This window comes from Lolium rigidum, chromosome 7, assembly GCF_022539505.1.
Source record: "Lolium rigidum isolate FL_2022 chromosome 7, APGP_CSIRO_Lrig_0.1, whole genome shotgun sequence".
Taxonomy (NCBI): Eukaryota; Viridiplantae; Streptophyta; class Magnoliopsida; order Poales; family Poaceae; genus Lolium; species Lolium rigidum.
The window spans coordinates 328,997,254-329,008,739 of record NC_061514.1 but is presented as its reverse complement, the minus strand read 5'-3'; positions in this window follow the sequence as shown (position 1 = coordinate 329,008,739).

Genomic DNA, 11,486 nt, shown 5'->3' with positions numbered 1-11,486 from the left:
CTCAATGCCTACCCGATTGTAATTGCTCAGGTATAAATAGAAAACGAGATAATAACTATTTTTTGGATGCCCACAAGTATAAACAGGGAACAGGGAACTTCGCAATGTCATGACATGAAATTGAAAAATTAGGATTCTTATGGTTTTTTATTTAGAAATAGAAATAGATGGTGATTCCAGGAAAGAAATAGATGGTCAGCTCTTGAGAAAATACATATAATTGGTTCCCGTGCATGATTGCAACTACATAGACACAAAGGTAGCAAGATAATAGAAAAGACGATGCAGACATTGAAATTAATTTAGAATCCAAAGAAAACAAAAGCCCATCCACCAATCTTAGCTAGTTGTACTAGTACCAGATTAGTAGTGTGAAATGGCATCATTTTAGCACAGTTCCAAGTCATACATTCACCAAATTCAAAGGAAAATCAAGCTACTATTGTACCAACTTTCTAGACCAGTCGGATCTTAACCTGAAAAAACACTACACAACACACACATCTAGATATGGAACTATGTTCATGCACGGCATTACACACTACTAGGGAAAAGCCTATAGGTGGAGGCAAGTGGTGCCGGCGCACCACCATAGGCATGCGCCGGTGGAACTTGTTGCCGGCGCACCAGGAAACCGCCGCGCCGGCGATGCCTTCCCACTGCCGGCGCACCAGCTGACACGACGCGCCGGCGCTATTTCCCGGCAACACATCCCCCCAACTCGGCCAGGCCCACGAAGCATTGCCGGCGCACCAGCCCGGGAGCGCGCCGGCGGTAATTTTTCTATTACCGGCGCGCTCTTGGTCCGGTGCGCCGGCAATGCTTCATGGGCCTGGTCCGGAGCGATATAGCCGGATGGGCTATACACCGCCGGCGCACCCAGGCCCCGGTGCGCCGGCAGAACTCCGGGACTTATTACAGCCACCAACCAGCACTCACAAGCCACTACACACTCACTCCTCATCCACACAACCCGACCCTTCTCCCAACCCAAGCACATTTTTGTCCATTTCTATCCCCAATTTCACCAATTTGACCAAACAAAATCATATTTTTTGAGCAAATCTTCCCTTCCTACATGCATCTCCCACATCCCCCTATGTAGATCTAGATCTACTATCCCGCATTGACCGCTCAATCTAGATCTAGATCTAGAAAGTCGGCTTCCATACGCCATTGTCGCGGCGCGTCGTCTCGATCTTATCGACGAATATATCAAACAAATAGGTGATTAATGAACAAATTAAGGAATGTAATCAATGTATGTTGGACATTTGAAGAAAAGCTCTCGTGTGTGGCATATATATATGTTGTGCTTGTGCTTGTGTGTGTGTTGGCGTTGAAAATGAGTTGCCAACGTTGCGCCGAAATGTTGATTCTTCAAGTTTCCGTTTCGGCACATTTCCGGCGCTCCTATGTCCTACCGTGTAGGAAGGTCATGCCGAAATTTTCCGTGAAAACTACCGACGGATGCATGGTTCTAATGAATTATGTAATCTTACCATGCAGAGCGATAATGGTTATCGAGATGAGTGAAAGCATCGTGATGAGATATCCGAAACACGCGATCATCGACATGTATGAAAATAACCGCACGGAGGTATTGTGTCCGTGCCGGAGATGCAAACGAGGGAAATGGTTTGACCCGTATTCAGCAAATTGCAGGGGCACCTGCTCACTAATGGTTTCATGCATGGACACACTCAATGGATGAGTGATGATGGCGCGGAGGTCAATGGGGCGACGGCGGCAGTTGGTAAAAATGGCCGGCAAGAAGGAGGGCATCATGATACCGATGACGATGAAGAGTTTGTCGCACATGACGATAACCTTGACGACGACAATAACCTTGACGACGACAATAACCTTGACGACGACGAAGAGGTGCCGCTAGCTTCAGCCGTGCGGGACCCTCATCTTCAAGATCTCGCTTCTCGAAAAGACGAAAGGCGCCAAGCGGAAATCAAAGCTTGAGCAACTCGAGATAGACTCGAATACTCCGTTGTACGACTCAGGTCGCGGGTTGGGGGAGTCTCGCTTGAGAGTAGCTCTCGATGTGCTGCAGATGAAGGTGAAACACGGATGGACGGACACAAGCGTCGACGACATCCCGGAATACGTGAAAGATCTCCTTCCCGCCGGGAACACGTGTCCCGGTAGTCTAGCCGAGGCCAAGAGAATCACGTGCCCTCTCGACTTACCCCACGAAAAGTATCACGCCCGCATCAACGACCGTATCATGTATCGCAAGGAGCACATGGACAAGACCAAATGTCCCGTGTGTGAAGCTGAACGGTACAAGAAAGGGAAGAAGAAAGCTCCTCGGAAAGTTGTGTGGTACTTCCCGCTCGCCCCCGGCTTCAACGGTTCTACGCGGACCGCAAGGAAGCAAAGCTCATGCGCCGGCACGCAGAAAGAAAGGAGGCAGTGTTGAATGATAAAGAGCGGATTGAGCACCCAGTGCCGACGCACCCTTCGGATGCAAGCCGGTGGAAAGCATTAGACAATGAATTCGGAAGTTTTGGGGCAGATCCCGAAACATCGGGTTGGGTGCGAGCACGGACGGATTCAATCCGTTCGGAAACCGGAGCAGCACACATAGCACATGGCCCGTGTTTGTATGGATCTACAACCTCCCGCCCTGGCTGTGCATGAAGAGGAAGTACATACGGATGAGTATGCTAATTCAAGGGCCGACACAGCCAGGAAACGATATCAACATGTATCTCGAACTATTAAAGGAGGAGCTTGAAACGTTGTGGGCGGAGGAAGGGGTAGATACATGGGACGCCGTCGCGGAAGAATATTTCCCTTTGAGAGCCGCGTTGATCACGACGGTGCAGGACTACCTCGGATACGGTTACATTTCGTGCCGGGTGTGCCATGGACACAAGGCATGTGTCGGTGCATGGAAGAGACGATGTTTTTGCAGCTTGGTAAGGATGGCTCTTCGAAAACAGTTTACATGGGGCATCGAAGGTGGCTACGAAAACCGACCCGTGGAGAAAGCGTGGAGATCCGTTCGATGGTACAAATGAACCCCGAGGACCTCCACGTAAGAAGAGCGGCGAAGAGATCGATACATTACCGAAAGGTTGGAAGGAGTGCCCTGCGCCGGGAAAGATTCGTCAAAAGCCTGGAGAGAAGAAGAAGAAAAAGGAAACGACGCCGCTCATTGGTGTATGGAAAAGGAGGTCCGTGTTTTGGGACTTGCCGTACTCGGAAAATTCTCGATACACCTCACCGCCTTGATGTCATGCATATTACAAAGAACGTGTGCGAGAGCTTGCTTGGCACTCTTCTCAACATGCCGGACCGGACCAAAGATGGGCCGAAAGCAAGACAGGACCTGAAAGTTTTGGGCATCGGGAAGAGCTTCGGATCCCGCCGGCCCAAGAGGGACAGTCGGAGGAGGAGGCGGACGGCGGTCAGAAGCGCAAAAGGATTAAGCAGCCAGACTATTACCGTCCCCCCTCCTGCTTCACTTTTAGTCCGGCCGAGGTCGATCAATTTTTCAATTGCCTTGTAGGAGTCAGAGTGCCCTTCGGTTACTCCGGGGTAATAAGCGGATACATGGACCCCAAGAAACGAAACTTCAGCGGCATGAAGTCTCATGACCGTCACGTGATGATGACGCAGATTCTTCCGGTTGCAATCCGAGGTATAATGGATGACCATGTCCGTGCAACGCTGATCGGGCTCGTAACTTCTTCGACGTCATAACTCGGAAGTCGATAAGCGTGAAGAAACTCGCAAGGCTCCAGTGAAGAGATCGTGGTGATCCTATGTGAGATGGAGATGTACTTCCCGCCCGCATTCTTTGACGTGATGGTCCATCTCGTTGGTCCATATAATGGATGATATCGTCGGTCTAGGGCCGGCATTCTTACACAACATGATGCCGTTTGAAAGAATGAATGGGGTCATTAAAGGATACGTTCGTAACAGGTCACATCCAGATGGAAGCATCGTACGTGGCTGGCTCACCGAAGAGTGCATCTCTTTCCGCACGAATTATCTAGACATCGAGGACCCTGTTGGTTTGCCTCAAAACAAGTACCTCCGTAGGTTCGAGGGAGTAGGCCACAAAAATGGAAGGAAGGAACCGCACGTGCACATGTCTGGTCGGAGTTCCGACTTTGACAGGGCCAACTTAGTAGCGCTACAACACATTGACTTGATCGATCCTTGGTTGAAAGAGCACAAAACCATGATAGAGAACAGTGGCAAGCCGATGATGACGGAAGCAGAAATATACAGAGAGCACAACTCCTCTTTCGCGCGCTGGTTCAAAGACCACATTGTTGCTAATCCCCCACCAATGGATTCTGACAAGGATAAACTAGTATTGGCCTTGTCACATGGCCCCGCGCCCAACATCATGACTTACCAAGCGTACGATATCAACGGGTACACATTCTACACGGAAGAAAAAGACAAGAACAAGTGTTTACCGAACTCGGGGTAACGATGGATTCCTCGGACGGGTGACGTAAAGACTAGATACTACGGAAGAATCGAGGAAATCTGGGAGCTTAGCTACGCCGGGGAGAAAGTGCCGATGTTCCGTATCGGATGGGCTAAGAGCGTCGAAAAGAAGACCGGTATTTCACCACCATGTTTCTACCCGAAGCCAACAAATCCAAATCCACGAACGCCACCGCGCGAATGAGCCATGGGTACCGGCGGAACACGTGCACCAATGCTTCTTCATAACCGACCCATCCAGGCCTAGCCGTGTTATCGTGAGGAGAGGCAAGAGGACCATCGTCGGAATGGATGGAGTCGCCAACGAGGAAGACTTCGAAGGACAAGTCGGAGACCCAATGATGGAAGAATCCGAGGATGAAGACACAACATACACCACAAGAAGAAGCAGGACCACGCTACCGAGGTCAGTCGACCCTTCAAAAGAAGAAGTCACGACACGGGGCTAAATTATTCAACGACGAGCAAGAAAAGCAAGAAGAAAGCGAAACACTCTTCTCAATCGATGATGTAAAACTTTATTTGCAAACTATAACTCATATTTTGTGTAATTCATAACTACTCATATGGTCATGGCCAATATTTTATGTATGACTAATTAATATTGTGTTGGTCAATATTTTATGCATGCATGTATATAACTCATATTTTTTGTAATGCATAAACTCATATTGCTTGGTTATTATCTTGAAAAGAGAAGGAAGTAAAATAGTATAGGATTTGTGGGAAAAGAAAAGAAACATAAAAGAAAGTAAAAAGAAATAAAGAAAAGAATAAAAATAAAAGAATAAAAAGAAAGTGAAAAGAAATAAAGAAAAGAATAAAAAGAAATGGCCATCCAGGGTTGGGGGACAAGTCCCAGGTATAGCTGGGCTCACCTTATTGCCGGCGCACCACATGTTTGGTTCGCCGGGGGTATAGTTGTCCCCGGCGAACCAAACATGTGGTGCGCCGGCAATAAGGTGAGCCCAGCTATACCTGGACTTAACCGCCGCGCGATCCTCTCTTCTCCCTCCCCATTCCCGGCCGATCGAGACGAACCGCGCCGCCACCGTCGATCTCGAGCGTCGCCGCCACCATCGATCTCGAGCGCCACCACGCGGAAGCCCCGGACCAAGATTCCTCGCCGCACGCCGGAGCCTCCGTGCAAGTAGGAGCAGGGCGTGGCCGCGGAGAGGAGGGGGATCTAGGGCGTCACGCGCCGGCCGCCGTCGCCACCGTCGCCGAGAGGAGGAGGAGGGCCTTGCGCGCCGGCCACCATCACGGAGAGGAGCAGCACGCCACCATCACCGTTGGTAAGAACCCCCTTCCCCTCTCCATCCCCCTCTTCCTTCCCTCTCTCTGCCTCCGAATTCTTGCAGTAGTTCTTGATGTGCATTCGAATCCTTAGTGCTTGCGTAGTTCATGCAAGAATGCTTGATGTGCTCGGTGGCGTAAGAAAAAATTGAAGTTCTTGCCTCCAAAAATCCTTAGTTCTTGTAGTAGTTTATAGTTCTTGATGTGCTCCGGTCGATTTAGGGTCATTTAGGTTTATGCTCTCTCGGTTGCGTAAGAAAAAATTGAGATGTAGGATGCTACCGAAAATGCCTAATGCAAATGCTACCGAAATGCTACCGAAAATAAAAACTAGACACTAGACAAGATGTTAGTTCTTCATTAAATGAAAATGAAAATGGTTTTGCTAGCTAAATTGGTTTAGTTCATTTAGGTTTTGCTCTCTCGGTTTGCTAAAATGGTTTGCTAAAATGGTTCATTTAGCTGGAGAATTGGAATGTTATGTGTTGGAGGGTGATGGTTATGGTGAAATGCTACCGTGAAAAAACCTCATGCTCATGCTCATGCTGTCGTCAAATTATGTTAGCAATAAAAATAAAATGCTTTAATAAAATGCTTTATATACTAAGTGTCGTTGAAAAAAGAAATTGAGTTGGGGTTTTTTATTATAGTGTAAATGAAATGGAAATGCTACTGGTTCATTTAAAATAGTCCACAGGGGCAACAACAACATATTATCATTTCTTGCAAAAAAAAATGAAAATAAAAATGCTTGCAGTACCTAGGTAGCTAGGCAGTAGGGTTTTTTATGCTTGCAGTACCTAGAGAATTTGATATATAAAATTCATTGGTTTGCTTCATGCTAAAGATGGGTTCATTCTTAATACAGAGAACATAGTCAGTATTTCTAATACACCTAGTTACTGTTATGTATTACCTAAACACTAGTTGGCAGTAGCAAATGCTTTCTGATAATCCACAAATGAGAAATGACACATGTGAGCTTCTCTGGTTCATTTAAAAGAAAATGAAAATTGGTGCTATGTTCCTTATCTCGGTTCATTTAAAACAAAATGAAAATGATAAGGTACCTAGTGTATTTTGTATAAGTGTGGGTACAAGCTCTGTTTGGCACTCGTTTTAATTATGTAGCCGAGAGTAGCATGGTGTTGATGTAAAATGGTTATGGTTTTTATTTTAGTGTTTGAATTCGGTTTGAATCCAGTGGCTAGCATGATGAAATTCTGTCACCGACTCACTGGAAATGATGCTACCGTAGTGCTATTACCGATGGTTATTGTGAAATGAAAATGAAATGAATTAGCTTTTTGTACGTACTAGAATACATGGTGAAAAAAGAAAATGAAATGTTTGTTGGAGAAGAACTAGGCACTAGGCAAGATGTTAGTTTTTCATTTCATTAAATGAAAATGAAATGCCTAATGAAAATGAATTAGCAGTTGACGATAAGGGAATGCCTAATCATTATGTTTAATTTTCTAAACTCTGCAAGTATTTAGATGTTTGGTATGATAGTAGCAACTACGTAAATAAATAAAGAAAAAGGCAGTAGTCTCCGGTTCTGGTTTAGCAGCTTTGTATTTGTTAATGAAATTAGCAGCTTTGTATTTGTTAAAGAAAAAGGCAAGTAGTCTCGGTTCTCGTTCTGGTTTAGCGTAAATGCCTAATGAAAATGAATTAGCAGCTTTTGTATTTGTTAATTATACTAAATGCTTCTGGTTTGTTTCTGGTTGAGATGGAAATGTTGTCTCTCGGTTGCAAATGTTGCTAGCACTGGTGTGCTACATATTCCCATGTAACAAGAATTTCCAACTCGCTTATTAGTATTTGTTCAGTAGATGCTCGTCAAGTGTTCACAAATGAGAAATGACACATGTTGTTGCTATGTTCACTCTCCGATGTCGGTTGGAAAAGAAATGAAAATGAAAAATGTATCATATATGTGAATTGCATTTCTGTTACAGGGATTGAGTTGCTATTGAGTGCCGGAATGTCGATTCATTTCCGTTCCGGCAATTCTAGCACTCGGCATGACCAATTTTTAGCAAAGGTCATGCCGAATTTTTCCGTGAATTCTAACTCTTTTTCGTCTTCTATTAGTGCAAGCCACCATGTCGTCTCAAGAAGAGTTAGAGGAGCACTACAATAGGCACTTCTTTAGGACGGAGGAGGATGCCGAGGCCGCCGGTGTTGGCGGCGACGAGGACCATGAGATGGAGGATGCCGCCGGGGGTAGTGCCGACGAGCCGAGCGGCAACGAGGCAAGCGCCGCCGCCGGGGTAGTACCTACGAGCCTAGCGGCGATGAGGCACCGGCGCCGCCGGGGTGGCGGCGAGACAAGCGGCGACGATCCTAGCGCCGCCGCCGGGAGTAGTGGCACCGGGACAAGTGGAGCCAAGAGGCCGCGGAAGGCAAGGCGCCAAAACACGGTCGGCACCGGCAGAGACACAGCCACGGAGGTGGACCCCGCCGGTGGTTTGCCGGTGTTGCCTAAGGATGTTGCCAAGGGGTACGGCAACCAACCGGCATGTATCCTCCGAGAGGTCGTCAATCTCAACGAGACGGACCTCCGAGCCGAGAGCAAAGCGCCTTTGCGAGCCCAGCTCATTGCGAGGTTGCACGCACGATACAAGTTCCTAGGCAACTACGCCTCCAGTCATCAAACCAACAACATTGTGAACTCACAAGCCCTCCCGAAGTTCACCAAACACCTCAGCAGACTATAAGTACATGGTGCGGAGGCTGATTGCCGAGGGCAAAGGTTTCGAAGAGGTCCACTCCGCCTTTCCGCATGTCACCCAGGCGGACTTTGATGCTTTTGTGGCCAATGAAGAGCTACAAGCAACCAAGAATCGCAAGTTGTGGGGGAAGGAAATGCGGGAGCTTAACATCGGCAACCACAACCTTGGGAGCCGTGGGTACGAGGGAAAGGAGCCCTATTGGGCGAAGGAGGACGAGGCGTATGTAAATGCCGGCATTGAGAACCCCCGGCTCAAGTACAAGGACCCGCTTGAAAGAAGATTCATCGGGTCCCGGTACCATAAGAAGAAACTAACCGGGAACTTGTCACGGACCCGAAGGTCGTAACCGACATAATTTGGTTCACGAACGACCGTAAGGTCCCGGCGTTGGAGAAAAAACTGGTAAGCAATTTACCGGTTTTATTAGATCAAGTATCGTTCATATAATAGTAGCAACATTTCTAAATGGTTCGCGTTTCTTCCGCAGGAAGAAGAAAGACAAAGACTTTCTCAAGCCTCCGAAGGTGACGAAGGCTCCTCGTCCCAGAGCGCCGACGGGCAGGGTAGCTCGGGACAAGCCTCTCGTACGGGCGCTAAACATCGTTAATGAGCATTCACCGACGAGAAGGCCGCATAGAGGCCGTGTGGCCGGCGCCGGCACAGGCTACAAGCATGGTCCCTATGGCTTGTCGTCTCGCGGCCGATAAAAATGCGCGTAATGAGAGGAAGCAGCGGGAGGTGGAGGAAATGACGGAGTCAATCCTAGCCCAAGTCCAAGCTGGTTTGGTACCGCAACCGGTACCGCAACTCAAAGCTACACTCGTACTCGAAGTCAAAGCTGAAGTCGCCGCCGGAGTCCAAGCAGATTTCAATGCTATGCAAGCGTGGTATGAGGGTGGCAAACAAGGCCCCCCCCGAAAATGCAAGTGGTTAGCTTCAACGGCAGCAACTCGATGGTGCCGCCGTCCGCCGGCAATGACAATGTTATAATGGAGACTCCTCCGGCCGCCGGCAATGTCGCCGGTGCTAGGGATTCACCATCCATGCCGGGTAGCAGCCCCTCCGTCACTTGCACGCCCGCCGCCGCATGTGCTGGCCCGTCGACATTAGCCGAGCTCAACGCCCTCACGGTAATTAACTAATGTGTACATCAAGTTAATATATTAGTTTCGTCATCCTTGCCCTCTCTCTAACGCCATACACATGTTCTCGCAGGCGCTCTCGACGCCATGCACCTTTTTGATGAGAGTAAACGACGAACTCAAAGACGTCGCGAGGGGGTCCATCATTCGGCCCCCGGATAAGAAGTGGCACACACGAGATATGGCGGATGACGTTTACCGGGTTGAAGTGGATCGGGCGTTACCGGGCTATGAGGATTTGTTTCCTCCTAATCAACCGCATGGTGCCGATGACGATAGCCCGTTGAATCTGGCCTCACCGAAGGGTTGGGTACTGCTATGGCCGAAGACCCTAATTCGGATCAACACCTACTCGGGGTCGACGGCAAGCAAAGACAAGCACCTTGCGGCGCCACATGTCGGCGTCCCTCCACGACAGCCGGCCGGCGCCCGTGGTCATCGCCCCACCGTAACGGCCAGCTGCGCCGGAGGTCGGCGCCCCACCACAACAGCCAGCCGCGCCGGAGGCCGAGGAATATGAACGTGACAACTTCCAATGGGATATTCCTATGTCTTCACAAGTTGTCCATGAGGATGCGCCGGGCTTCAAATATGTGTGCTCCAAGAAGCCGTTCGATTCTCAAGAAACGGCCGATGAGGAGGAAAATCCCGAGGAGGTCGCCACCGCCGCCGTCAAAAATATGTTGAGCCCAAACACACTCCGTGCTACGGCCACTACGGCGATGGATGGTCCAGCACTACAACCCAAGAAGAGGAAGAGGGCAAATAAGAAGGACGCCCAAGACAAGGCGGCGGCGGCCAAATCCAAGGACAAGGTCCCACTCCTTGACAAGTTGCCAAACAATTGGCGACCTCTCGCATCACTTGGGTCAACCGATGCTGCCGGAGCATGTCGTGAAGAAACTCACCCCGGATATGAGGAGCTTGCATGAGACTGTCTTGCATGTGGAGAACCTTCTTCTCAAATCAAAAGATCCCGGTTACCCTCTCTTCGTGGCGAAGGTGCCAACCGGCATGAACTTCGTCGAGAAGTACCCCGCGGACTTGTGCTTCATCCGGTTCAACGACATCTTCAGCATCTATCGCATGCAAGCGCTCCACTTTAGTGTGGTTCGCCTAGTTGCTCTTAGCATGTCTTCCCGCATTGTTAAGGAGGGGACGCCGACCATCGCGATCATGGACCCCTTCTATATGCGGGAGAGCATCATCTCGCAACCCCGGGGATCGCGCGATTGCCACCCAAGCAGGTCGAGGATTTCATGTTGGCGAACATTAAGAAGGGCGCCATTCTCATCCCTTACTTCCCCGAGTAAGTAATCACTCGCTAGTCCCCCATCACCATTCTATCCTATATCTCCATTTGCATTTCCAAAGGTTAATCCGTGTGTTTTCCGCAGAGACAAGTTCTCGCACCCTCATCGTCGTGCACCCGCAACACTCGCATGCGCTCTATCTCGACTCGGGTAGGGACCGCAAGAAAGACTACTCCCACATCGGGGCCCTTCTCAATGATGCTCTCACCGGCTTCGCCAACAAGGCAGGCCCCCTCAAAGTAGAGAGGAAATCCCGAGGAGGCTTCGTCTTAACCCACACAACCAACTTCCCCTGCCTCGGGCGTCGACGCCCGACAATGGGATGGACGCGTGGTACGCCATCCTTCGGATGCAGGAGTACATAAAGTACGCAGATGACATGTTGCTGCCGGATAATCTCGTAAACAGGTTTGCAAACATGGCGGATGTCCCCGATAGAGAGATTAGAAAGAACTCGGGGTCGCATCCAGCAGTTCATTTGCACGATAATCCCGCAGATGTCAACA